At 38.6% G+C, this 26,934-nt stretch overlaps 1 pseudogene; it reads left to right on the plus strand.

Annotated features, from left to right (window-relative positions):
* The first annotated feature begins 7,996 nt into the window (after positions 1 to 7,996).
* On the plus strand, positions 7,997 to 9,392 carry LOC143666084 (macrophage metalloelastase pseudogene; annotated as a pseudogene).
* Positions 9,393 to 26,934: the final 17,542 nt, after the last annotated feature.

Consider the following 26,934-nt stretch of genomic DNA (forward strand, 5'->3'; position numbering starts at 1 on the left):
CAAAGATGTCTATTGTTTTCATCGTGTTTGGAAGTTAGAAACATGGCCTATTCCTATCTGACAAGGAGATTGACACAGAGAAATAGGTCATCATTTCCCTCTTCAATTTTAGTTTAAAAAGGGATCCTGAAGATTTAGCTGCCACTAGGGATTAGACAAGCATCTGTGATCAAATAAGTACCCTAAGGTTACGGAACTTATTATCAAAGAATTCTTCAAAACCCCAGTACTCAAGATGACTCCACCATTCACATTCTTTCAATACTCCTCTTAATTCATCTGCTGAAATACTTTCTAGTTCATTCTCAGCCATTATTTCCATCTTTTCCAAAGCTTGCAGTAGGGCACTGCTTCCATAAACATTTCAGCAAAGAATGTAAGTGCATATGTAAGCTTTCTCAGAGGTATGAGACTTTGAGTGCCACCTAGGATTCACAGAGATTTGTGATATGTAATCCAAAAGTAGGGTAATGAATCAGAGAGTCTATGAATAATTTAATATTGAAATGTATATCCTGACCCAAATCCCATAGTCAAGCATCCTGTTTGTAGAGTTATCAACATTTGTCCAACTTTAGAGGCTTGCAAAATACATTTTCAAAACAATCTAGATTAAAATAGGTTCAAGTTTTGGTGACAGTGCAAGACGGATTCTCTGAAATACTGCTAGTGGGGATACAGATTTGCACAATCTTTCTGAAGGGCAGTCCAACAACAGGTGTCAAAAAATTCAAAAGGCTTACCTTTTTCTTAAATTGTGAAATATAACATATATACAAAAAAGCAATGAAATACCAAATACACTTTAACAAGTAGTTATAGAGCAGATTTTAAAGTTCGGTAAAGTTTACAGTTCCATGACTTTTTGTTTTTTTCTTCTAGCTGCTCCAAGACACTGGAGACCATAAGAAATATCAATATAATGATTCAGCATCATACTCATTTGTCAAATCCTGTCTTCTCTGTTATACTCCCCCTTCTCCTTTTTTCTTTTTTGTGAAAAATAACAAATATACAAAAAAGCAATAAATTTCAAAAGTACATCACAGCAATCAGTTGTAGAACAGATTTCAGAGCTTGGCATGGGTTACAATTCCACAAAGTCTTACCTTTTTATTGTGTTACTTCTAGGAACGATTTCTAAAGAAATCATGTTGGATATACACACAAAAAATAAGTATAAGATGATTCTTCACAGTCCTTCTTATAATATGGATAAAATAGAAGTAAATATCCAGGAACATGTGATTGAATAAACAAAGTAAGGTAGACTACATGATAGAAGGTGATATCCTTCTAACTTTGGTGGAGAGGAATATTTAATAACAAGGAAAAGAAGTCATAATATATTGTTAAATAAAAAATATGGTTATAAGCAGTGTATATTATATGATCCAGTTATTGGGAGAAAGCATAATTATGCATAGAAAGAAGTGGGGATTAATTTAACAAAAATATTAATAGTAATAACATCTGGGTGCTAAATTAAATGGCAATTTTTACTGTCTTGTTTTTGCTTATATATTTGTGTTTTCAAAACATTTCACAGTGAACATGTATTCATAATCTTTAGAATAAAAGAATAAGAATACCACAAAGTTTACATTTGTGCATGTAAAGGCACATTCTTTAAATATCTCAACTTGATAGAGGAAATGTTGAACTGAAAAAATAAATAATGCCTGGATTTAGTTTCAAAAACTTTAAATTTTTTTCAGAAAGGAAACAAACCACACTGATAGCGATCCATGACTTTTAGGCAGTATAAGCTGATCTAGAGCCGACAGTATGATGTGGCTGCTAAATGAGCTGATATAATCTTATGTTGCATAATAGAAGTACAGTTTGCTATACTTTGTTCAGGTCACATGTAAGGTGTTATTCTCAATTATGCCACATTTAAAGAGAGTTAAATGAGTCCAAAGAAGCTATAACAATGTAAGATCACATGGAGAGGGACTGAGGTGTTAATTGAGTTTGGAAAAGAGAAGAGTAAGAATAGACATGACAGCTGGCAAATAATATGACTGGCATAGAAGATGGGATACATATTTTTCTATTGTGTTTTGAAGAGCATAGCTAGAATAATTATTGGTTTTAAGGAGAGAAATTTCACATAAGAAAATCGTCTAACAACTATTAGTCTATAGCAACAGGAAGAATAGAAAGAAGTTGATTAAGGACTGAGACTATAGAAAGTTGTATAACTACTGGGAAATTAAACCAGGTAATGGGTAAGGTCTCTTGGAAAGCTAAGGGTCCACACTGATTTTGGACAGCCTCTGAATCTGGGGGATTGACTCACCCTCAAAGTAATGAAACAGATCTCAGAGGGATCAAACAGTGGCCAGCCAGGTAGTTCCAAACCTGCAGTTTCAGTCTCTTTCCCACTCCTATGAGGTCTATTTTTGATCTATTTGTTTCTTCTTTGTAGCCCCTTGTTCTATATTTGCTAACTGCTGGAATACAATATGCCAGAAATAGAATGGCTTTTAAAAGGGGGAAATTTAGTAAGTTGCAAGTTTACAGTTCTAAGTCCATGCAAATGTCCCAATCCAAAGCAAGGCTACAAAAATGTCCAATCTAAGGCATCAATAGAAAGATACCTTGGTTCAAGAAGGCCAATGAAGTTCAGGGTTTCTCTCTCAGTTGGAAAGGTATGTTGTGAACATGGTGAAATCTGCTAGCTTTCTTTCCAGACCTCCTGCTTCATGATGCTCCCCCGTGGCCTGCTCCTTCTTCATCTCCAAAGGTCACTGACTGGTGGACTCTGGTTCTCTCATCATCTTCAAAAGGAACTCTCTCCAAAAGTCTCCCCTTTTTAATAGGATTCCAGTAAACTAATCAAGACCCACATAGAATGGGTGGAAACACATCTCCATCCAATCAAGTTTAATGCCCACAGTTGATTGAGTCACATCTCCGTGAAGATAACCTAATCAAGTCTCTATAGTACTGACTAGGGATTAGAAGAAACTGTTGCACCCACAAGATTAATTAGGATTAAAATATGGCTTTCCTAGGGTACATAAATCCTTTCAAACCAGCATACCCCTCAAGATAAAAATATCTTTTCAAAACTAATTGTGTGAGTAATACAATGCTCATGGCAAACAATTTAAATAATGCAAAAGTGTGTGAGCTTAAAAAGGACTGCTTGTCCCCTTCCTACTCTCCATCTTAGTATTCTTACTATATGTAGCTGCATATTGCTACATATTATCAAAAATATATGATCATTCACTCAATAATATACAATGATGTCTTTCAATGTCAATACATGTATAGGGTGTCTGAAAAGTTGGTAGATGTGGAATAAATTTATTTTTTAAATGTATGTTAGGGCTTCTTGCCTCTCATTTCTTTCTTTGAGAGAGTGCCCACATGTCCTTCTTACATGCATGCTGAATATATTTTCTGCTTGCTTACTCTCTGTGCTCTGCCTTTGAATTCTTTCTTGCAGCATGGCCAAGAACCTAGCAGGCCAAATCTGGCAACATATTTTGGCAAGCCAGCCAGGAGACACTTCCCCTTTCTGACCTTCTGGTGTGGTAAGTTATGACTATTGACTGGGAGGCTTGGCTGTGTGCTTTCACTTTTTCCTCTTGCTTGGCTCATTGTTATCCTCTCCTACATGATCATGCAATGCTGTGTCTCTAAGAACCTAGAGGCTCTGATCTGGCTCCCCCAGGACGTTAACTCAGTCTGCTCTGAGTTCTCTGTCTCCCTTCTTGGAGGGGACAGAAGCCTGTCTCCATGCCCTGCAGATCCAAGGAGCCTCACTGTAGTGGGTGACGCTGCCCTTGAGACCTGACTGGGGGCTACTCCCGTAACAAGCAGGAGTCTGATGGGAGCCAAATCAAGTCCCTCTGTCTTCTCCCCACCTCTTCAGCTCTCCAAGACTCCTCCACACTCCTTCCTTTCCTCTTCTCTGAGGACCCAGACTTTTCCTCCTTCTGGATCTGTTCTTTTCATCCCCTCCACAGAGGTCCTCTCCCCTACCTCCATGAGGGCTTCTCTCTTTCTCCTCTGTCTCTCTTTCTCCTCTTTCAATGTCTTCTGAGACATTCCTTCTTTTGTGACACAGGATTCTAGGCTAAGGATTCTTGTACCAATCAAGATGTTGTCTTTGACATTCTAGGGCATCACCTTTGGTCTATGCTCCAAGGAATTAAGTGCTTTCCAACGGAAATGTCTCCCCTCCAGGCCTTGGTCGGTCAGCTCTACTGAGACCCACTGTGGCCGAATACAAAGCTTCCCTTCTTCTAGAGCCTGCTCACTTTTAGCCCTCAGGAATCAAGAAACTAGAGGGCAAAGGCATTACTGGGAACACTGTCTTAGACTTCTCTCATGTGGGGTGAGTGCCCCTCCCCCCCCGCCTTGGGAGTGGAGGTCTAGGCATCTTCCAGGGAAGAATGTCCTGAGGATACCCAGTTCCTGAGGATACCAACAGTGTTCCTAAAAACTCTAAAGAATACCCTCAGCTTCATCTTGCTTCTGCTTCTGTTCAGACCATGTACCATGTATACAATTTCTTACCCAGCTTGTTTCTTCCAGATTACAAACCTTTCACAACAACCTTCTCCTTGCCAGAGGTACCTTGCTCAACCAGCCACACTCAACGGCATAGCCAGAGACTTCAAGGCTTCCACAAGTAGAGCCTGTGACACACTGACAGCTGGAAGCAGCTACAGAAGGCAGAACATTAGCCCAAATTCCCTTAACATAAGGGAGCTAGAACTTTCTGAGGGGGAAGCTGAGGCTGAGTTAGAGTTAGGGCAGTAGCTGACCGGCTAAGAAAAGGGAAAATTCCCAGAATGGTCAAACCACAAGGAGAAAGATATCTCTGAGAAGAACCACAATAAACAGCACTTGGGGGCCAAAGGATCCCACCTGAGTGAGTCATCTAGGGCGAAGTGTGGAGTCAACTAATCCCACCTGAGTGAGCCATCTACGCTCAAGCATCAGTGAAGAAGGAAAAAGGGGAAGGTAGTAAAATAGTTAATAAAAATTACAAAGGGAACAAAAATCTATAAAAGCAGATGGTCCCACAGTATTGGGGACTCTTGCTTCTTACCTCTTTCTTTGCCAGAGTGTCCAGATGTCCTTCTTGCATGCATACTCAATAAATTTTCTATCTGATAAAAACAAAGTATGTTTTAGTTACACTTTCAAATAATATGCTCAATATATATTTTTCATCCTCTAGACATCTTTTGAGGTGAAGGGCCTCTATTTTTAAAGCAATGGTTCCAAATGGCAATCTGAACTAAAATAGGTATGCTATTTCCCCTGTATTTCCAAGCTCTGTGGACACTCTAGTGCCAGAGGCAGGCAGAGGGTAGAGGGGAATGAGAAGGGTGCTGTAGTCTTGGCTCAAATACATACTGATTATGTGACCTTGAGCAGATTATTTAGTATTTCTAGTTCTCTTATTGTTTGACACTTCTTTCTTCCTGTATTCTAGTGATCTCCAGAGAGCTTTATTCTTTCCTTTAGTTCTGGAAAACACAGAGTTTTTAAAGTGGTTTGAACAGGGACTTGCCTAGGTGGTATAATTTGAAGTATGGTTTCTTAGTTTTGCTAGGCTGCCATCACAAATACTATTCAATGAATCACAATTCTATAAAGGAATCTATTGGCATATAGTTGCAGAGGCTAGAGAGTTTGCTTCCTGCTGGTCTCTGTAGCATTCTGGTTGGCAGTGATCCTTGAATTCCTTGACTTTCTGAATACTCTTTCCTCTTGTATTTCCTTGAGTTCCAGCTTCCAGCTCTTCTCTGTGGCTCTCTCTCTATGTGTCTAAATTTCTTCTGCTTATAAAATACTTCAGTAGTCCAAATTAAGGCCCAACCTCATTCAGTTGGGCTGCACCTTCAATTATTATCTTCAAGAGATTCTATCTTCAATGGATTCACACCCATAGAAATGTGGATTACAATAAAGAACATGTCTAAATTGGGGCACATAATCCAATCTACCATAGATAGCAAGAGGACTACCCATACAAACCATCTTCCCCATGGCCTAAATGTTATTTCAAACTCCACCATGTCATCAGTCCTTTGCAGGGCTGGCTTCCTGGGTGTGCAGTGTTTCAGTTGCACAAGTCCCTATATTTAAAAGGGCTCCATGCTTGGTTTAATGTTCTGTTTTGTTATCTTGAACTTCTTAATAATTTTTAAAAAAACTTTTTATTTTTAAGTTTTTTCAAACTTGCAGAATATTTACAAAAATAATACAAACAACATAGAAAACCTCCAATATACCTCTATCCACCCCGATTCCCAGATTACCAATTTTAACATTTTGCCACATTTGCAAAATCTATTTATCTATCTATCCACAATCTAATCATGTATCAACCTGTCTAATCTGTTTATCTATCTGTCTATCAATTTATCAATCCATTTTGTGAACTCTTGAGAGTAGGTTGTATGCATCATATTCTTTGAACACATAATATTGCCATGTACATTTCCTAAGGACAAGGATATTCATTTATGTAGCCACCTTAAGTACAGTTATCAAGTTAAAGAAATGCTTACTTTTCTTCATTGTTTCTTCTTTCTTCTCCTCAGACTGGATGATTTCAATTGTCTTATCTTCAGGTTCACTGATTCTTTCTTCTGCCAGTTCCAATCTGCTCTTGAGCATATGTATTTTTGTCTGTTTGTTTTATTTGAGCATATATTTTTTTGTTAGCTCCTGGCATTCAAGGAATTTAGACTCTGAGGCGGGTATTCATTAAACTTGTATCCAGCAATAACACCTTCAAATTTAAAAATGTTCAGGTTTCAACAGAAGATTAGCAAACATACAAAGAAACAGGAAGGAAAAGATAAAAGCAGTAGAAATCATTAGTAAGGAAGACCAGACCTGAAACATACCGGAAAAAACTTTTAAAAATGGCCCTAAGGCTGGGGCAAGGATAGCTCAGTGGTAGAATTCTCATCTGATATGTGGGTTCGATTCCTGGAGCCTGCACATGCAAAAAAAAAAAAAAAGCCTTCTTTCAACGTGGGAGATGATTCCCAGGGATGAATCTGGCCCTGGCACCACGGGATCAACAATTTCATCCTGACCTAAAGGGGGAAAAGAAGTGTAATTAATAAAGTATCAGTGGCAGAAAGAGTTCAAATACAGTTGAGAAGCTACTCTGGAGATTGCTCTTACTTAAGTTATTATAGGTAGACCTTGCTACCTATAATAACCTGCCAAACCCCAACCAGGACCATTCCAGCCAATCCTTAATGAACACCTAGGGCAATACATAAGATTCCACAAATGTTGCAGGCACTAGAGTAAGTTTCCAGAAACCTGCAACCTCCAGATGGGTCCCTGGTCCAGATAAATCCTGGAACCTAGAGGATCCAGCCTCCCCAGAGCATCAGATAATTCCATCTCCCTATTCCATATTAGTGACAAGCCCCTACAATATGAAAAAGTTAGAATGGCCATAGCCCAAACACCCCTAAAGAGAGAAATGGAAAGATCAAAGGTGATGGTGGAGTTATACAGTGAAGATAGGATTTGACAAATGAATAGGAATGTTAAATCAGTAAACTGATATCTGTTTTAGTCTCCAGTATCTTAAAGCAGCCAGAAGTAAAAAACTAAAATTGTGGGATCATAACCCATGTCAAACTGTGAAATATATTCTACAACTAACTGTGGTGCTGTGCTTTGAAATTTATTTCTTTTTTGTATATTTGCTATTTTTCACACAAAAAAGAAAGAGAAAAAGTCGATTTTGATTATAAAAAAACATTTAAGCCTTCTGGCCTCCTATATTCTGAATCATATGGTAGCCCATGACAAACTTTGGGATCTGTCCCGTAACTACTTGCTTAAGAGTGCTTTGAAAACTAATGCTTTCTTATTTCTTTGCTTTGTATATATACTATACTGTACAATAAAAAAAGTTTTAAAAAAATGGCCCTAAATTGAAAAGGAGCAGTGTAAATTGGGTTAAGCCATTTGGGAGAAGTTTAGAATGAAGTTTCTTCTATTGAGTCTCATCCTGTTAAGTTACTACTTCCGGATCTGTTCCTCTGGCCAGAGATGCAGAAGAATATGATATGGTGTTTGCTGAAAGGTATTTGGGAGCCTTTTATGACCTTGACATGGAAAGATTTCCGGTGACAAAAAAAAAAAAAGACAATGGGAACTTCATGCAGATTAAAATCCAGGAAATGCAGTAGTTCTTAGGGTTAAAAGTGACTGGGCAACTGAACACATCTACTCTGGCAATGGTGCACACTCCTCGAAGTGGAGTGCTGGACATTCATCATTTAAACACATTACCAGGGGGCCCAGAATGGCAGATACATTATATCACCTACAGAACCAACAATTATACCCCTAACCTGGTGCCTGCAGAAGTCAACTATGCCATCCAGAAGTTCTCCAAGTATGGAGTGATGTGACACCCCTGAAATTCATAAAGATTAATGCAGGTGAGGCTGACATTATGATCTCTTTTTCATGCCAAGCTCATAGAGACTTCTACCCTTTTGATGGAAAAAGTGGAGTTTTAGCCTATGGTTTTGGACCTGGAGTTGGTATTGGAGGAGATACACATTTTGACGAGGGTGAAATGTGGACTAAAAACAACAGTGGCTTAAACTTGTTTCTTGTCACGGTTCGTGAGATTGGCCATTCCTTGGGTCTTGACTATTCTAATGACCAAAGGGCCATAATGTTTCCCACCTACAGTTATGTTGACCCCCACACATTTAGCTTCTCTACTAATGACATACACAGCATTCAGTTCCTCTAGGGAAGCCCAGAGCAGCACCAACCCATGCCTGATCCCACCAATACACAATTGTGTGGCCTCAATTTGAGGTTTGATGCTGTCATTACAATTGGAAATAAAATATTTTTCTTTAAAGACCAGTTCTTCTGGTGGAAGCATGCTGAGATATCTAAGATCAGCATTAGTTTAATTTATGAATTATGGCCAACTTTGCCATCTGGTGTTCAAGCTGCTTATGAAATTGGAGCCAGAAATGAAATTTTTAAAGATAACAAGTACTGGTTAATCAGCAATTTAAGAACACAACCAAACTATCCTAAGAGCATACATTCTTTGGGTTTCCCTAACTCTGAAAAAGATTGATGCAGCCATTTTTAACCCACCTCTCTGAAAAACCTACTTCTTTGTAGATAGCTGGTATTGGAGGTACGATGAGAAAAGGCAATGCATGGACCCTCATTATCCCAAATTGATTACCAGAAATCTTCTAGGAATTGGGCCTAAAATCAATGCAGTCTTCTACACCAAAGGACACTGCTATTTCTTCCAAGGATCTCACCAACTTGAATTTAACATCCTATCCAATCATGTCACCAGAAGATTGAAAAGGAATAGCAGATTTGGTTGTTAGGAATGGTGTAACTAAAGGTGCCTGTCAATTCACTTTAGTTTAATAAGTATTTATTGCATATAAGGTTTTCAATTTTGAAAACCCTTAGAATATGGTGACTTCAGAATTTACTTGACTTGCAGATAGAAACATTCAAAGGCCAAGAGACTACCTTTTGGGGAATGCTCTGTCAAGTTTGGACTGAATTTATACCTTTTGGCTTACCTAAAATTTTGAAAGTTAAAACAATATACCTAGAACTTTAAAAATGACAATTACGTGTTTTTATTCTATTGACTTAGTATATCAAATAAAAATACTGACGGGAAAAGAAATGGCCCTAACTATGCTCAAAGATCTAAAGGAAAGCAAGGACAAAAAGACTAAAATAAATCATACAAATGATAGACGAACACAAAGAGAATATCAATAGAGAGACAGAAATTATGAAAAGGAATCAAACAGACCTGAAGACCACAGTAATAGAATTTAAAAATTCCCAAAAGGGGTTCAAGAGCAGATTGGAACTGGCAGAAGAATCAGTGAACTTGAAGATAAGACAATTGAAATCATCCAGTTTGCAGATATTTCTGAGAAGAACAGCAATCAATAGCTCCTGGGCACTGTATATTCTATTGCCAACAATCCCTTTTCCCAGGCAACTATTTGACTGCTCTCCCACAGTTCTGTAGGAGAGCTCTGTGAGCTGCCTTCTACATGCAGGGCAAGTTCTGGGATGGTGAGTCCCTGGGGCCACTACCCAGACAAACATATGCCCAGTATGTGCACAAGAGCTACTCTGCTCCCTCCAGAACCAGCACCAGGCACACAGCACTGCGGACCATGGGATGGTTCTGTTCTGAGCCAGTAAGGGCAGGGGAGTGTGCTGGTTTGAATCTGTGGTGGACCCCAGAAAAGCCATGTCCTTTAATCCTCATTCAGTATTGCTGGGTGGAGCTTTTTGATTGTTTCCATGGAGTTGTGTCTCTATCCATTCAAGGTGGGGTTGCTTACTGAAGCTCTTTAAAAGGGAACCATTTTGGAAAATGCTTGAGAGCCACAGAGCCCATGCAGCCAGAGACCTTCGGAGATGAAGAAGGAAGATGCCCCTGAGGGAGCTTCATGAAACAAGAAGCCTAGAGAGACTGCTAGTAGATGTCACCATGTTCACCATATGCCTTTCCAGGTGAGAAAGAAAACTCGAACTTCAGTGGCCTTCTTGAGCTAAGGTAACCTCTTGATGGTGCCTTAATTTGGATTTTTTCACAGACTTGCTTTAATGTGGACATTTTTATGGCTTAGAACTCTAAACTTGCAACTTAATAAATTCCCCTTTTGAAAGCTGCTGTTTCTGGTATATCACATTCCAGCAGCTACCAAACTAGAACAGGGAGGGTTCAGCCTTGATGCCAGGAAATCCTATTTCTTTTATGTAGCCTTTTTCTTGATTTGGCACTTCTGTCCTTTAATTGTTTTCTGGAGCTTTTAGAAATATTTTTCTCCCAGTTCTTGGTGGTTCTTCAAAGCTTCTATGGGTGATGGAGCCCTGAAACATCTTGTTCCCTTAAAAATTTTTGACAAGAGGCCCTGCATTTTCATTTCACCCTGGGCACCGCAAATTATATAGCCAGTTTTGCTCCTTTGGGTGAAAGAATTCTCCTCAGAGGGGTCTCATTTCAAGAGCAAGTAATTTACCTGAAAGATATACCATATTATCACAGTTAGCACATTAGCATTTTGCCACATTAGTAGTTACCTTCTGGGCATTAGGACTCTGAAAGATAGAAGTATAGGAGCTGTAATTTTTGATGTGTTGAAGCAGCCTTAAAGGTCTGGAGCGTGAATACTGCCTATGCAGGTATTCTAGTTGGCTAGCTGCCGAAATGCAACACACCACAGATGGATTGGCTTTCAATAAAAGGGGATTTACTTAGTTAACATATAGTTCTTCAGAGGAAAGGCAGCTAACTTTCAGCTGAGGTTCTTTCTTACATGGGAAGGCACAGGGTGATCTCTGCTGACCTTCTCTCCAGGCCTCTGGGTTCCAACAACTTTCCCCAGGGTGATTCCTTTCTGCATCTCCAAAGGCCTGGGCTGAGCTGCAAGTGCTGAGATGAGGTATGCTGAGCTGCTTGGGCTGTGCTACCTTGAGCTCTCTCATTTAAGCACCAGCCAATTAAATCAAACATCATTCATTGCAGCAGGCACTCCTCCTAACTGACTGCAGATGTAATCAGCAACAGATGAGGTTCACATGCCATTGGCTCATGTCTACAGCAATAGAACTAGGCACCGTCACCTAGCCAAGTTGACACCCGAACCTAACTACCACAGCAGGGTACTCTCAAAAGTTCTGAGAGGATGTGGGGGGTGGAAGTGCAAGAGGTGTATAGTGGAGGTAATAAAGGCACTAGGCACCAGAGGACTTGGTTTATTTTGAGCCCCTTATTGTATCTGTTGGATGACAGTAAAATAAAACAGTGAATGACTGAATAAATAAATCAATGAGAGGTACTAAAGGGAAGTATGGAGGAGACATGGACTCATTTGGTTACATATACATATATTCACATATACAATATTTAACATATTCTGTTATAAACAACATAACATATGCCCTATATTATTTATTATGCATATATTATTTCTATTAGAAAAAGAATTATACATTCAGACCCCCATCCTAAAGTAAGAGATTGAGTGATTCCCTCCTATCTGTGCTGCTCTGGTTTATGATATACACATCAGGGGAAACCAACCCTATGATCACAGCCGTAGCAGACTAGGTAGGGGACAAGCTGAGGGTAACAATATAAGGCCTGATGGGGACCCAGCTACCTCTGAGGTGGTCTGGCTAGCACCCTGCCTGAGGATGATACTCCACGGTAAATGGTGACAAGTGGACTCAAATAAAATAACTCTTTTGGGAAATATAAATGCGAGTAAACCAAAAAACAAGGTAATTCATTTTAGCTAAATTTGTTGTTGTGGATAAAAGTACATTGTTCCTATAGTATCCTCTTAGTGTCCTGTAGTATGATGATTAGATGAGGCAATGGCCAGAGCTTCCCTGCCTTTCTTGCAAGTCCAAGTTCCCACATATCCTTGCAACACACCCTATTGAACATGGTGTGGGTGTGTGCTCCTTGATCTTAAACAAGCTAACTAATTCAGAACATAAAATTATTATAACAAAAGTCTTGCACAGACCATTCAGGTTGGGGACAATTTGATGCACTAAACTTTTCTCCTTATGCATCTCAATCGTGGTGCTGTAGTAGTTCTCTCTAAGCCCTCGAGGACAATTATATATAGGTTACATCACTGCTAAACTTTTATAACAAACAGAGCCCTTTTGAAGGCAAACTATCAAAGTGAGTTCCCAGATGGTGTCATTTACAAATCCAAAATGGACTATTTGATTTTATATTTGGTAGGTGACACTCCTTGGCTTTATATTATAAAAAGTACTTTCACGTCATTTCATTTGATCCTACCAGCAACAAAGTTTGAGTTAGATAGGGCAAGTGTTATTTCATTCAGGTTTAGAGAGTATATATGACTTGTCACAACCCACATATTGTGAAAGCAATGATGGTAGTACATACTGGTTAACATTTATTCTAGCAATCTTAAAGATTATTTTTTGATAAAAATCATAACTTCATGGGGAGCAAATTTATCTCTTAACCATGAAAATCATATCTATGGGGAGTTTCATTTTTTGGACCCTGAGATCTAACCAAGATACCCGGTTCCACTGATGATGACATCATTTATTTGGTTGTAGTCAAAGCATCAAGATGGATGCTTTAAAAACTCAAACCGGGGTGGGCCACGGTGGCTCAGCAGGCAAGAATGCGTGCCTGCCATGCCGGAGGACCCAGGTTTGATTCCTGGTGCCTGCCCATGTTAAAAAAAAAAAAAAAAAAAAAATTCAAACCGGTAAAGAGATGACTAATTCAAGCACCAATTCTGGGAGTTTGAGTTTGCCTCATGGAGGACAGGAGTCAAGTTCAAGGAGCATGCTGGAGAAGAAACGCTGAGTGGCCATTCATAGCATAGTCTTGGGGCATCCGCTCTATTCTACGAGTGCTTCTGAGCTGACTCTTTTTCATTCCTCTTCAGTTACAATCTGATGAGAAGGGAGAGTGTTGTCCTCTGTCTCACATATTCCTCTTCCCCCAAGCAAGTGAAAGGATAAGGCAATGGTCTGTCATCAAGGACAGGTTATAAATTAAAGTATTCTCTTTTGTCATAACAATTTTGAAAAATGTTGGCATTAGTGTAATGAAATAGGCAATATTCCCTGTCTGATGGAGACAGCATGCAAAACTTGGTTTTCTTGGCCTATAAAAGAGTACTGGTGTTCAGGAAATCAGAAATATTAAGGAATTGAAAAATGTTTACGGCATATTATTGGAAAAAAAGAGTGAGACAAATCAAATTTTCAGGTGTTCTGCTGTCAAGATAATGAAAATGAAGTCCTTTTGAATTCCCTTTTTGACCCCATATGCCAGAAAGTTCCTTTTACACAATCTTCAACCTGCATACAGGCCTTGTCGGCTTGTTCCCAAGAATTTCAATATCTTTCAGGCTGCTTGGGAACAAGAGAACTTGCCTGGGTGTGCACTGAAACTTTTCAACAGAAGAGGGCACTAAGTCAGAGTGTTTCAAGCACAATACTCATTAGAGATTTTAAGACAGAGAAAGCAAGGGAGGGGGGATTGAAAGGAAGGGAGGGAGAAAGTTGGAGCAGAAGAATAGAGAAACAATTAATTGATGGGATTCATTATCAAACTTAAGTGTAACTTCAAGTCAGGAAGAAAGTAAATATTCACCTAGAAAGCAACTGGCCTTTGGTGCAAGGCTTTGAGTTTGGAAACATTGTTCTCAAAAAGAGGTTGACTTGAGAGAGCAGAAAACATGTTGAATCTAAATGCTAAGTGTAAACAGAGGAAACAAGTACTTGAAAGTATCCTTTCTGTGTGTGCATTTTCTAAACATAAGGACAAAGTCTAGACCACTATGTTAAAGCGAAATAAATAGCTTTGATCTTACTGCCACTTCTACCCATTTTAATTTTTTGTTACATTTGTTAAATACATTTAAGAATGTTTCAGTAGCAGAGTTCTATTCTAGAAGGTAGTATAGTTTACTGTTCTTTCCACATTAGAAACTTCTTTTTCATGCTGTTCTAGTTTGCTAGCTGCCAGAATGCAATATATCAGAAACAGAATGGCTTTTAAAAGGGGAATTTAATCCTTTTAGATGCTAGTTTACAGTTCCAAAGCTGAGAAAATGTCCCAATTAAAACAAGTCTACAGAAATGTCCAATCCTAGTGCATCCAGGGAAAGATACCTTGGTTCAAGAAGACCGATGAAGTTCAGGGTCTCTCTCAAGTAGATGGGCACATGGCGCACACAGTCAAGAGTTTTTCTCTCATCTGGAAAGGCACATGGTGAACACGGTCAGGGTTCCTCTCTCACCTGAAAGGACACATAGGGAACATGGTGTCATCTGCTAGCTTCTTCTCTCCTGGCTTCCATTTTCATGAAGCTCCCCGGGAGTCGTTTTTCCTTCTTCATCTCCAAATGTCGCTGGCTCGTGGACTCTGCTTTGTGGTGCTACAGCATTCTCTGCTCTCTCCAAATCTCCTTCATTCTCCAAAATGTTTCCTCTTTTATAGGACTCCAGAAACTTATCAAGACCCACCCAAATGGGTGGAGACATGTCATCACCCAATCCAGTTTAACAACCACTCTTGATCAAATCACATCTCCAGAGAGATGATCTGATTACAGTTTCAAACACACAGTATTGAATAGGGATTATTCTATCTTTATGAAATAGGATTTTGATTAAAACATGGCTTTTCTAGGGGACATACATCTTTTCAAACCAGCACACATGTATTTTGGTAAATCATAGGAATGAGGGTCAGAGGAATTTAGCTTTTCTGGCTCAATTTTAACATAAAACTTAACAAAATGATGGCATTGGAATGGACTTTAAGGTCATACAATAAATATTTTGGTATCACATTGTAAGAATAATTTCTTCATTTACCTTTGAGGTTTTCCATTACTGGGAGAGCTGCCCACATTGTTAATTACCTCCATCTCCCAGGATATGTGGGCAAGACTAAGCTCTTCCTGCCCTAAGAAAGTCTGTCCAGCAGCGGTGTCCAGCAGAAATATAGTGCTAACAAAATGTGTAATTTCAACATTCTATTAGCCGTGTCACACACACAAAATAGCAAAAACAAACAGGTGAAATTGAACTTATTAATATATTTTATTTAATTCAATATATCCAACATATTATCAAGTCAACATGTCATTAACAAAATTCACTTTTGAGATAGCCTGCTCACCCTTCATGGGCTCTAGACCTGTTTTGGCTGAGAAAGACTACTTGGAAAAGTTCTCTTTGACCTGCCACTCCTCCCAAAATTGTCCTCCAGGCAAAAACAGTTTGAGACAACAAAGAGAGAGGCAATCTGCCTATAGAGACAGACAGTCTGGCACAAAGGCCTATGGGCTTCAAACACCCCAGAGGGAGGTGCGCCTTCTGGGAAACAGAAGGGACATTCAAATCCTGTAAATAGGGGAACTCCAAAACAACTAACAAGCAAGAGCCCAGGATAAGACACAGGCCCAGACAGACTGGGAAAACCCTGCATGCTGCATTCACCTTGGGTAGATCTTCCTGAATGAAGACTGAAGCTCAAGAGAATCTCTGTCTTATCACCAGTTATAAAACCAAGAAGCAGACATCTCAGGGGGAAAAAAAATCAGAGTTGACATTTTAATATTTTAAAATTAATATTAAAAAGTGTGGGGCAGGCAATGGTGGCTCAGTGGCTGAGTTCTTGCCTGCAATGCTGGAGACCTGGGTTTGTTTCCCAGTGCCTGCCCTGAAAAAATAAAAATGCACATGTGCAACAAAAGAGCACAAGACAAACAAACAAACAGGAAATTAAGGACCTTCCACAGGAAGAGGATAAAAATCCAAAAAATACCAATGAAGAAGATAGGAATGTGGACATATTGAACAAAACCTTTAAAAAAGGATCTTAAAAATGTTCCAGGCGATGGAAGAAAATACAGAAGAAGAACTAAAGGATATTAGGAAAACAGTGAATGAGCAATATGAGAGTACTAGTAAAGAGACAGAAATTTTAAAAAGGAACCAAACAGAAGGACTGGGTGTTGAAGACCACGATAACCGAAATGAAAAAAATTCCCAGGAGGGTTCAAAAGCAGATTGGAGCTGGCAGAAGAAAGAATCAGTGAACTTGAAGACCGGACACTTGAAATGAGTCAGGCTGAGGAGCAGAAAGAAATACTAAAAGTGAAAATAGTCCAAGATAACTATGGGACACCATCAAGCACACCAATGTACACATTATGGGAAATAGAAGAAGAAAAAAAGAAAGGGCCAGAAGAAATGTTAAAAGACATAATGACAGAAAACTTTCCAAACATAGCAAAAGACAAGAATGTGCATATCCAAGAAGCCCAGAGAACACTATAGGATATATAAGAAGAAAAACGCATTCCATCATAAACTACTCACATTACCAAATGCAAAGGTCAAGGAGAGAATTTTGAAATCTGCTAGAGAAAAGCAACATGTTTCATATAAAGGAGTTCCAAATAGCTTAAGTGCCTATATCTCGTCAGAAACCACGAGGCAAGAAGGCAATGGATTGAAATACTGAATGTGTTGAAGGAAAACAACTGCCAGTCAAGAATTTTGTATCCACAAGAGTTTCTTTCAAAACTGAGGGAGATAGTAAGGCATTCTCAGATAAACAAAAGCTGAGGGAGTTCATCAAAACTAGACCTACTCTAAAAGCAATGCTGATGAGAGTTCTTCAAACTGAAAGGAAAGGATACCAGACAGTGGTTCAAAATGGCATAAGGAAATAAAACTGCAGTAAAGAGACTCCTTTTTAAGAAATCAAATGTGACAGATGTGACAGTGTATAACACATGAAATTAGGGCATCAAAAGTATTGAGGGGGACTTCCTGGAAGATGGCGGCTTAGTAAGACGCGCGATCTTAGTTTCTTCTCCAGGACACCTACTAGGGGAGTAGAAACGATACAGAAAGCGCCCAAAGCCACAACAGAGATAAAAAAGACAGCGTACCCCATCCTGGAACGGCTGGCTGGCTGAGAGAAGCAGCTCGGGTGAGATCGCCGAGGCGCGCGGGCCTTACTGGGCGGGGTGGCAAGCGGCCGGAGTTACTCCCTTCCCCCTTCCCGGGCCGGCTGGGAGAATTGGAGAGGTGGTCCCCTGAAACCAAGGCGGCTGGCGCCCACACCACGCGCAGCCCCCGGACCAACTGAGAGAATTGGATCGGAAACCCCCAGGCCGCGGAGAACGGTGACGGGTGCGGGAGGCCCCTTCCAAACCCGTGACTCCCGGGGAACGTGCACTCTCTCGGGCGGGCCGCTGCCGCTGGCGCCCTCCCGCCACGCTTGTTGCCCAGGGCCGACTAGGAAATTCGGACGGGCTCTTTCCCTGGCTGCGGCGACCAGCAACCCTCCCTGCCTTCGGACCCTGGGCCGGCTCAAGCCGCTTCGGCTAGCGAACCCCCAGGACGGCGAGAGTTTTCCAAAGTTTAAGGTCCCACAGCACCTTTTACTGGTGGGACCCGCAGACAAACGTGTGCCACGAGCGCCACCTACTGGGCAGGATAAGAAAAACAGAACCCAGAGATTTCACAGAAAAATCTTCCAAACTTTTGGATCCAATACCCAGGGAAATCTGTCTAAATGCACAGACGCCAACAAAAGATAACGGATCACGCTCAAATAATTGAAAATATGGCCCAGTCAAAGGAACAAACCAATAGTTCAAATGAGATGCAGGAGCTGAGACAACTAATCCTGAATATACGAACAGAAATGGAAAACCTCTTCAAAAACGAAATCGATAAATTGAGGGAGGACATGAAGAAGACATGGGCTGAACATAAAGAAGAAATAGAAAAACTGAAAAAGCAAATCACAGAACTTATGGAAGTGAAGGACAAAGTAGAAAAGATAGAAAAAACAATGGATACCTACAATGATAGATTCAAAGAGACAGAAGATAGAATTAGTGATTTGGAGGATGGAACATCTGAATTCCAAAAAGAAACAGAAACTATCGGGAAAAGAATGGAAAAATTTGAACAGGGTATCAGGGAACTCAAGGACAATATGAACCGCACAAATATACGTGTTGTGGGTGTCCCAGAAGGAGAAGAGAAGGGAAAAGGAGGAGAAAAACTAATGGAAGAAATTTTCACTGAAAATTTCCCAACTCTTATGAAAGACCTAAATTAAAGATCCAAGAAGTGCAGCGCACCCCAAAGAGATTAGACCCAAATAGGCGTTCTCCAAGACACTTACTAGTTAGAATGTCAGAGGTCAAAGAGAAAGAGAGGATCTTGAAAGCAGCAAGAGAAAAACAATCCATCACATACAAGGGAAACCCAATAAGACTATATGTAGATTTCTCAGCAGAAACCATGGAGGCTAGAAGACAGTGGGATGATATATTTAAATTACTAAAAGAGAAAAACTGCCAACCAAGACTCCTATATCCAGCAAAATTGTCCTTCAAAAATGAGGGAGAAATTAAAACATTCTCAGACAAAAAGTCACTGAGAGAATTTGTGACCAAGAGACCAGCTCTGCAAGAAATACTAAAGGGAGCACTAGAGTCAGAACCAAAAAGACAGAAGAGAGGTATGGAGAAGAGTGTAGAAAGAAGGAAAGTCAGATATGATATATATAATACAAAAGGCAAAATGGTAGAGGAAAATATTATCCAAACAGTAATAACACTAAATGTTAATGGACTGAATTCCCCAATCAAAAGACATGGATTGGCAGAATGGATTAAAAAACAGGATCCTTCTATATGCTGTCTACAGGAAACACATCTTAGACCCAAAGATAAACATAGGTTGAAAGTGAAAGGTTGGGAAAAGATATTTCATGCAAATAACAACCAGAAAATAGCAGGAGTGGCTATACTAATATCCAACAAGTTAGACTTCAAATGTAAAACAGTTAAAAGAGACAAAGAAGGACACTATATACTAATAAAAGGAACAATTAAACAAGAAGACATAACAATCATAAATATTTATGCACCGAACCAGAATGCCCCAAAATACGTGAGGAATACACTGCAAACACTGAAAAGGGAAATAGACACAAATACCATAATAGTTGGAGACTTCAATTCCCCACTCTCATCAATGGACAGAACATCTAGACAGAGGATCAATAAAGAAATAGAGAATCTGAATATTACCATAAATGAGCTAGACTTAACAGACATTTATAGGACATTACATCCCACAATAGCAGGATACACCTTTTTCTCAAGTGCTCATGGATCATTCTCAAAGATAGACCATATGCTGGGTCACAAAGCAAGTCTTAACAAATTTAAAAAGATTGAAATCATACACAACACTTTCTCGGATCATAAAGGAATGAAGTTGGAAATCAATAATAGGCAGAATGCCAGAAAATTCACAAATACCTGGAGGCTCAACAACACACTCTTAAACAACGAGTGGGTCAAAGAAGAAATTGCAAGAGAAATTAGTAAATACCTCGAGGCAAATGAAAATGAAAACACAACATATCAAAACCTATGGGATGCAGCAAAGGCAGTGCTAAGAGGGAAATTTATTGCCCTAAATGCCTATATCAGAAAAGAAGAAAAGGCAAAAATGCAGGAATTAACTGTTCAATTGGAAGAACTGGAGAAAGAACAGCAAACTAATCCCAAAGCAAGCAAAAGGAAAGAAATAACAAAGATCAGAGCAGAAATAAATGAAATTGAAAATATGAAAACAGTAGAGAAAATCAATAAGACCAGAAGTTGGTTCTATGAGAAAATCAATAAGATTGATGGGCCCCTATCAAGATTGACAAAAAGAAGAAGAGAGAGGATGCAAATAAATAAGATCAGAAATGGAAGAGGAGACATAACTACTGACCTCACAGAAATAAAGGAGGTAATAACAGGATACTATGAACAACTTTACGCTAATAAATACAACAATTTAGAGGAAATGGACGGGTTCCTGGAAAGACATGAACAACCAACTTTGACTCAAGAAGACATAGATGACCTCAACAAACCAATCACAAGTAAAGAAATTGAATTAGTCATTCAAAAGCTTCCTAAAAAGAAAAGTCCAGGACCAGATGGCTTCACATGTGAATTCTACCAAACGTTCCAGAAAGAATTAGTACCAATTCTCTTCAAACTCTTCAAAAAAATCGAAGTGGAGGGAAAACTACCTAATTCATTCTATGAAGCCAACATCACCCTCATACCAAAACCAGGCAAAGATATTACAAAAAAAGAAAACTACAGACCAATCTCTCTAATGAATACAGATGCAAAAATCCTCAATAAAATTCTAGCAAATCGTATCCAACAACACATTAAAAGAATTATACATCATGACCAAGTAGGATTCATCCCAGGTATGCAAGGATGGTTCAACATAAGAAAATCAATTAATGTAATACACCATATCAACAAATCAAAGCAGAAAAATCACATGATCATCTCAATTGATGCAGAGAAGGCATTCGACAAGATTCAACATCCTTTCCTGTTGAAAACACTTCAAAAGATAGGAATACAAGGGAACTTCCTTAAAATGATAGAGGGAATATATGAAAAACCCACAGCTAATATCATCCTCAATGGGGAAAAATTGAAAACTTTCCCCCTAAGATCAGGAACAAGACAAGGATGTCCACTATCACCACTATTATTCAACATTGTGTTGGAGGTTCTAGCCAGAGCAATTAGACAAGAAAAAGAAATACAAGGCATCAAAATTGGAAAGGAAGAAGTAAAACTATCACTGTTTGCAGACGATATGATACTATACGTCGAAAACCCGGAAAAATCCACAACAAAACTACTAGAGCTAATAAATGAGTACAGCAAAGTAGCAGGTTACAAGATCAACATTCAAAAATCTGTAGCATTTCTATACACTAGTAATGAACAAGCTGAGGGGGAAATCAAGAAACGAATCCCATTTACAATTGCAACTAAAAGAATAAAATACCTAGGAATAAATTTAACTAAAGAGACAAAAAACCTATATAAAGAAAACTACAAAAAACTGCTAAAAGAAATCACAGAAGACCTAAATAGATGGAAGGGCATACCGTGTTCATGGATTGGAAGACTAAATATAGTTAAGATGTCAATCCTACCTAAATTGATTTACAGATTCAATGCAATACCAATCAAAATCCCAACAACTTATTTTTCAGAAATAGAAAAACCAATAAGCAAATTTATCTGGAAGGGCAGGGTGCCCCGAATTGCTAAAAACATCTTGAGGAAAAAAAACGAAGCTGGAGGTCTCGCGCTGCCTGACTTTAAGGCATATTATGAAGCCACAGTGGTCAAAACAGCATGGTATTGGCATAAAGATAGATATATCGACCAATGGAATCGAATAGAGTGCTCAGATATAGACCCTCTCATCTATGGACATTTGATCTTTGATAAGGCAGTCAAGCCAACTCACCTGGGACAGAGCAGTCTCTTGAATAAATGGTGCCTAGAGAACTGGATATCCATATGCAAAAGAATGAAAGAAGACCCATCTCTCACACCCTATACAAAAGTTAACTCAAAATGGATCAAAGATCTAAACATTAGGTCTAAGACCATAAAACAGTTAGAGGAAAATGTTGGGAGATATCTTATGGATCTTACAATTGGAGACGGTTTTATGGACCTTAAACCTAAAGCAAGAGCACTGAAGAAGGAAATAAATAAATGGGAACTCCTCAAAATTAAACACTTTTGTGCATCAAAGAACTTCATCAAGAAAGTAGAAAGACAGCCTTCACAATGGGAGACAATATTTGGAAATGATATATCAGATAAAGGTCTAGTATCCAGAATTTATAAAGAGATTGTTCATCTCAACAACAAAAAGACAGCCAACCCAATTACAAAATGGGAAAAAGACTTGAACAGACACCTCTCAGAAGAGGAAATACGGATGGCCAAGAGGCACATGAAGAGATGCTCAATGTCCCTGGCCATTAGAGAAATGCAAATCAAAACCACAATGAGATATCATCTCACACCCACCAGAATGGCCATTATCAACAAAACAGAAAATGACAAGTGCTGGAGAGGATGCGGAGAAAGAGGCACACTTATCCACTGTTGGTGGGAATGTCAAAGGGTGCAACCACTGTGGAAGGCAGTTTGGCGGTTCCTCAAAAAGCTGAATATAGAATTGCCATACGACCCAGCAATACCATTGCTAGGTATCTACTCAAAGGACTTAAGGGCAAAGACACAAACGGACATTTGCACACCAATGTTTATAGCAGCATTATTTACAATTGCAAAGAGATGGAAACAGCCAAAATCTCCATCAACAGAAGAGTGGCTAAACAAACTGTGGTATATACATACGATGGAATATTATGCAGCTTTAAGACAAGATAAACTTATGAACCATGTAATAACATGGATGGACCTAGAGAATATTATGCTGAGTGAATCCAGCCAAAAACTAAAGGACAAATACTGTATGGTCCCACTGATGTGAACGGACATTCGAGAATAAACTTGAAATATGTCATTGGTAACAGAGTTCAGCAGGATTTAGAAACAGGGTAAGACAATGGGTAATTGAAGCTGAAGGGATACAGACTGTGCAACAGGACTAGATACAAAAACTCAAAAATGGACAGCACAATAATACCTAATTGTAAAGTAATCATGTTAAAACACTGAATGAAGCTGCATCTGAGCTATAGGTTTTTGTTTTGTTTTGTTTTGTTTTGTTTTGATTTTACTATTATTACTTTTATTTTTTTCTCTATATTAACATTCTATATCTTTTTCGGTTATGTTGCTAGTTCTTCTAAACCAATGCAAATGTACTAAGAAATGATGATCATGCATCTATGTGATGATGTTAAGAATTAATGATTGCATGTGTAGAATGGTATGATCTCTAAATGTTGGGTTAATTTCTTTTTTTCCGTTAATTAAAAAAAAAAAAAAAAAAGAGAAGGGATAATTGGAGATGAAGGGATACAGACTGTACAACGGGACTGGATATAAAAACTCAGAAATGGACAGCACAATACTACCCAATTGTAATGCAATTATGTTAAAACACTGAATGAAGCTGCATGTGAGGTATAGGTTTTTTGTTTTTGTTTTTTTTGTTTTTTTTCTTTCTATTATTGTTTTAATTCTTATTCTGTTGTCTTTTTATTTCTTTTTCTAAATCGATGCAAATGTACTAAGAAATGATGAATATGCAAGTATGTGATGTTATTAAGAATTACTGATTGTACATGTAGATTGGAATGATTTCTAATTGTTTTGTTAATTCTTTTTTTAATTAATTAAAAAAAAATTATTCAAAAATAAAAAAAAAAAAAAAAAAAAAAGAAAAAGGCAACTCAAAGATGGTAGGAAAATCTTCTGGCACATTTACTGGCTCTTCCTCTATGCTTCCCTGGCTTGGTGCAGCACCAGCTGTGCTCCAAGTGTGAGTCCCTGTTCCTGGGTTCCAGAGAGAGCAGAGTAACCCTATGCACATAATGGGTTGCATGTATTTTTATACTAATCTGTTGAGTGGCAGAATGAAGGATTGAACCAGGATGTTTATTTCTGCCTTGCCAGCACCACAACATGCTCTGAACTTAGAAGGAGCTAGCTGGGCTGGAAAACACCATAAAAAAAACAATCTACCCATAGCTGCCTGGGGCAAAGAATAATTGGTTGAAATATACACCACATCCATATCTGAAGGAGAAGCTTTGAATTTCCTGGGGGATGTTGGTCTGTGCATACAGAAGAATTGATAAGACCACACACACATATCCAGGATAAGATGTATGTTCAGAAAAGACCTGAGAGAACCCTATGCTTTTACCCGAGACTGTTCTTTAAGCCTACTATAAAGCTGCCTAAGCACTGAAGAAGAGCACAAACACAGTGCCAATCTATAAAGACTAGGAAAGCTGTTTTCTTCCTCTTTCTTCTTCTTCTTTTTTCTTAGTTCATGGCACTCAAGGAAATCTGTCATAAAACTAGCTGAATACAGGCTTAAGAGAGCCTTCAGTAATAGCATACATCAAGGAATACAGTATTAGCATAAATAGTTTAGAAAAATCACTAATCAAATAGACTACTATGGCCTTCAGCAATAAGAAGGAAAATAATGCAAAGCCTGGGAGAGGGGGAGAATTATATTTCCAGAGTTAGCATACTAAAATATTCAAATATTTTCCTTGATTTAAAAAAAAAACAACAACAACAAAACAAAACAAAACAGAAAAACAAGGCATTCAAAGAATCAGAAAAAAAATGGCCCATTCAAAGAAACAAAATAAAGCAATAGTATCTACCAATGATGAAGTCCAGACATTTCAGCATACCAGCTTGCTAATACTGTCAGAGTGCAATACACCAGAAATGGAGTGGCTTTTAAAAAGGGCAAGACAGAAGACAGGGAGAAAATGTCCAGGACTGCAGGTTCCAGGGTGCCAGGAGCATGGTAGTCAGTCATTCTGCCACTGGAGTACCCATGCACCCTGGCCTACCTTATAATAGACCCTTAAATCAAATTGTATCCCTTACATGAGCTCTGGACCTTGATTTGGCAGAGAATAACCAACAAACAAAATGTAAAAGGAAACATCCAGCAAAAATGAATTTAATACAAACTTCTGAAGAGTGAAGGAAACCAACTTTCATATTAAACATATCAAGATAAACAAATGCCCAGAACACGACAGAAAATCACAAAGCACATGAAGACCCAAGCAGAAATGGCCCAGCCAAATGGCCAAATCAAAATTCCAGAGGGAACACAGAATATGGAACAACTACTCAAGGATATTTTTACAGAAATAAAGGATATTAGGAAGACACTAGAAGAGTATAAAGAAGAATTAGGGAGGTTAAATAGAAAAAATGGCAGACCTCACAGAAATGAAAGATACAGTAGATCAAATAAAAAATATACTGGAGACACAAGATAGCAGATTCGAAGAAGCAGAAGGAAAAATGAGTGAGCTAGAAGATAAAACAATAGAACTAGAGTGCACAAAAGGACAAACAGAAAGAAAGATGGAAAAAATGCAACTGGGTCTTAAGGAAATGATGGACAACAAGAGGTGCAAAAATATAAGAATTACTGGTGTCCCAGGAGGAGAAGAGAAGAGCAAAGAGTTGGGAAAATTAGTTGAAAATATAATTGGAGAAAACTTCCCAACCCTTATAAAAGACAGGAATATGCACATCATAGTGGCCCAGAGAACTCCAATTAGAATAAATCTGAACAAGTCCACTCCAAGACATTTACTAATCAGACTGTCTAGTGTTGAAGAGAAACAGAAAGCCCTGAAAGCAGCACAAGACAAGCAATCTACTATATAGGAGGGAAAACACATAAGACTGACTTCAGACTACTTAACAGGTACCATGGAAGCAAGAAGACAGTGGTATATTTTTAAGCTCCTGAATGAGAAAGGCTTTCAACCAAGAATTCTTTATGCAACCAAGTTATCCTTCAAAACTAAGGGAGAGATTAAAATCTTCAAAGATAAAGAAAGATTGAGAGAACTAGTCAGCAAGAGACCAGCCCTACAAGAAATACTAAAGGGAGCCCTATCAGCTGATTAAAAAAAAGACAGGAGAGGGAGGACTGGAGGAGGGCACAGAACTGAAGAATATGAGTAAAGATAATGTAAAGGAAAAGAGAGAGAAGGAAAATAATATACAGATTTGACAAATAAAAACTAATGGACAATATGGTAGAATCAAGAACTACTCTTACAGTAATTACTTTGAATGTTAATGGACTAAACTCACCAATTAAAAGATACAGACTGACAGAATGGATCAAAAACTATAATCTATCTGTATGCTGTTTACAAGAGTCACATCTTAGACTCAAGGACACAGTTAGATTGAAAGCGAAAGGATGGAAAAAGATCTATGCAAGCTGTAACCAAAAGAAAGCAGGAGTAGCTATACTAATATCAGACATAATAGACTTTAAATGTAAAGACATCATAAGAAACAAAGAGGGACAATTCATCAGGAAGAAATAGCAATCATAAATGTGCATATTATATGAATACTTTATTTAAATATGCCTATGGTTAAGCTAACTAAGATATCCATTTTTTGGTGGTTCTAAGTGTATTGTGTGTTGTTTTTTTTTTTTTTTAAAAAAAGATTTCACCCAGCAATATTGAATGAGGATTAAAGGATGTGGCTTTCCTGGGATACATACATTATAGCCTCAAACCAGCACATTCCACACTTTGGATCCCAAAAAGACATGTTCTTTCCAAATGCAAAATACATTCATTCCATAACAATATCAGAAAGGCTCAAACTATTTCAGTAAAAATACAAATACAATACAAAGTGAGAAACGGTACAAAATCTTAACAAAGTCAACTACAGGCATGGTTTTTCCTAAGGCAAAATTCTCCTCTGGCTCTGGACC

This window comes from Tamandua tetradactyla, chromosome 22 (genome assembly GCF_023851605.1).
Source record: "Tamandua tetradactyla isolate mTamTet1 chromosome 22, mTamTet1.pri, whole genome shotgun sequence".
Taxonomy (NCBI): Eukaryota; Metazoa; Chordata; class Mammalia; order Pilosa; family Myrmecophagidae; genus Tamandua; species Tamandua tetradactyla.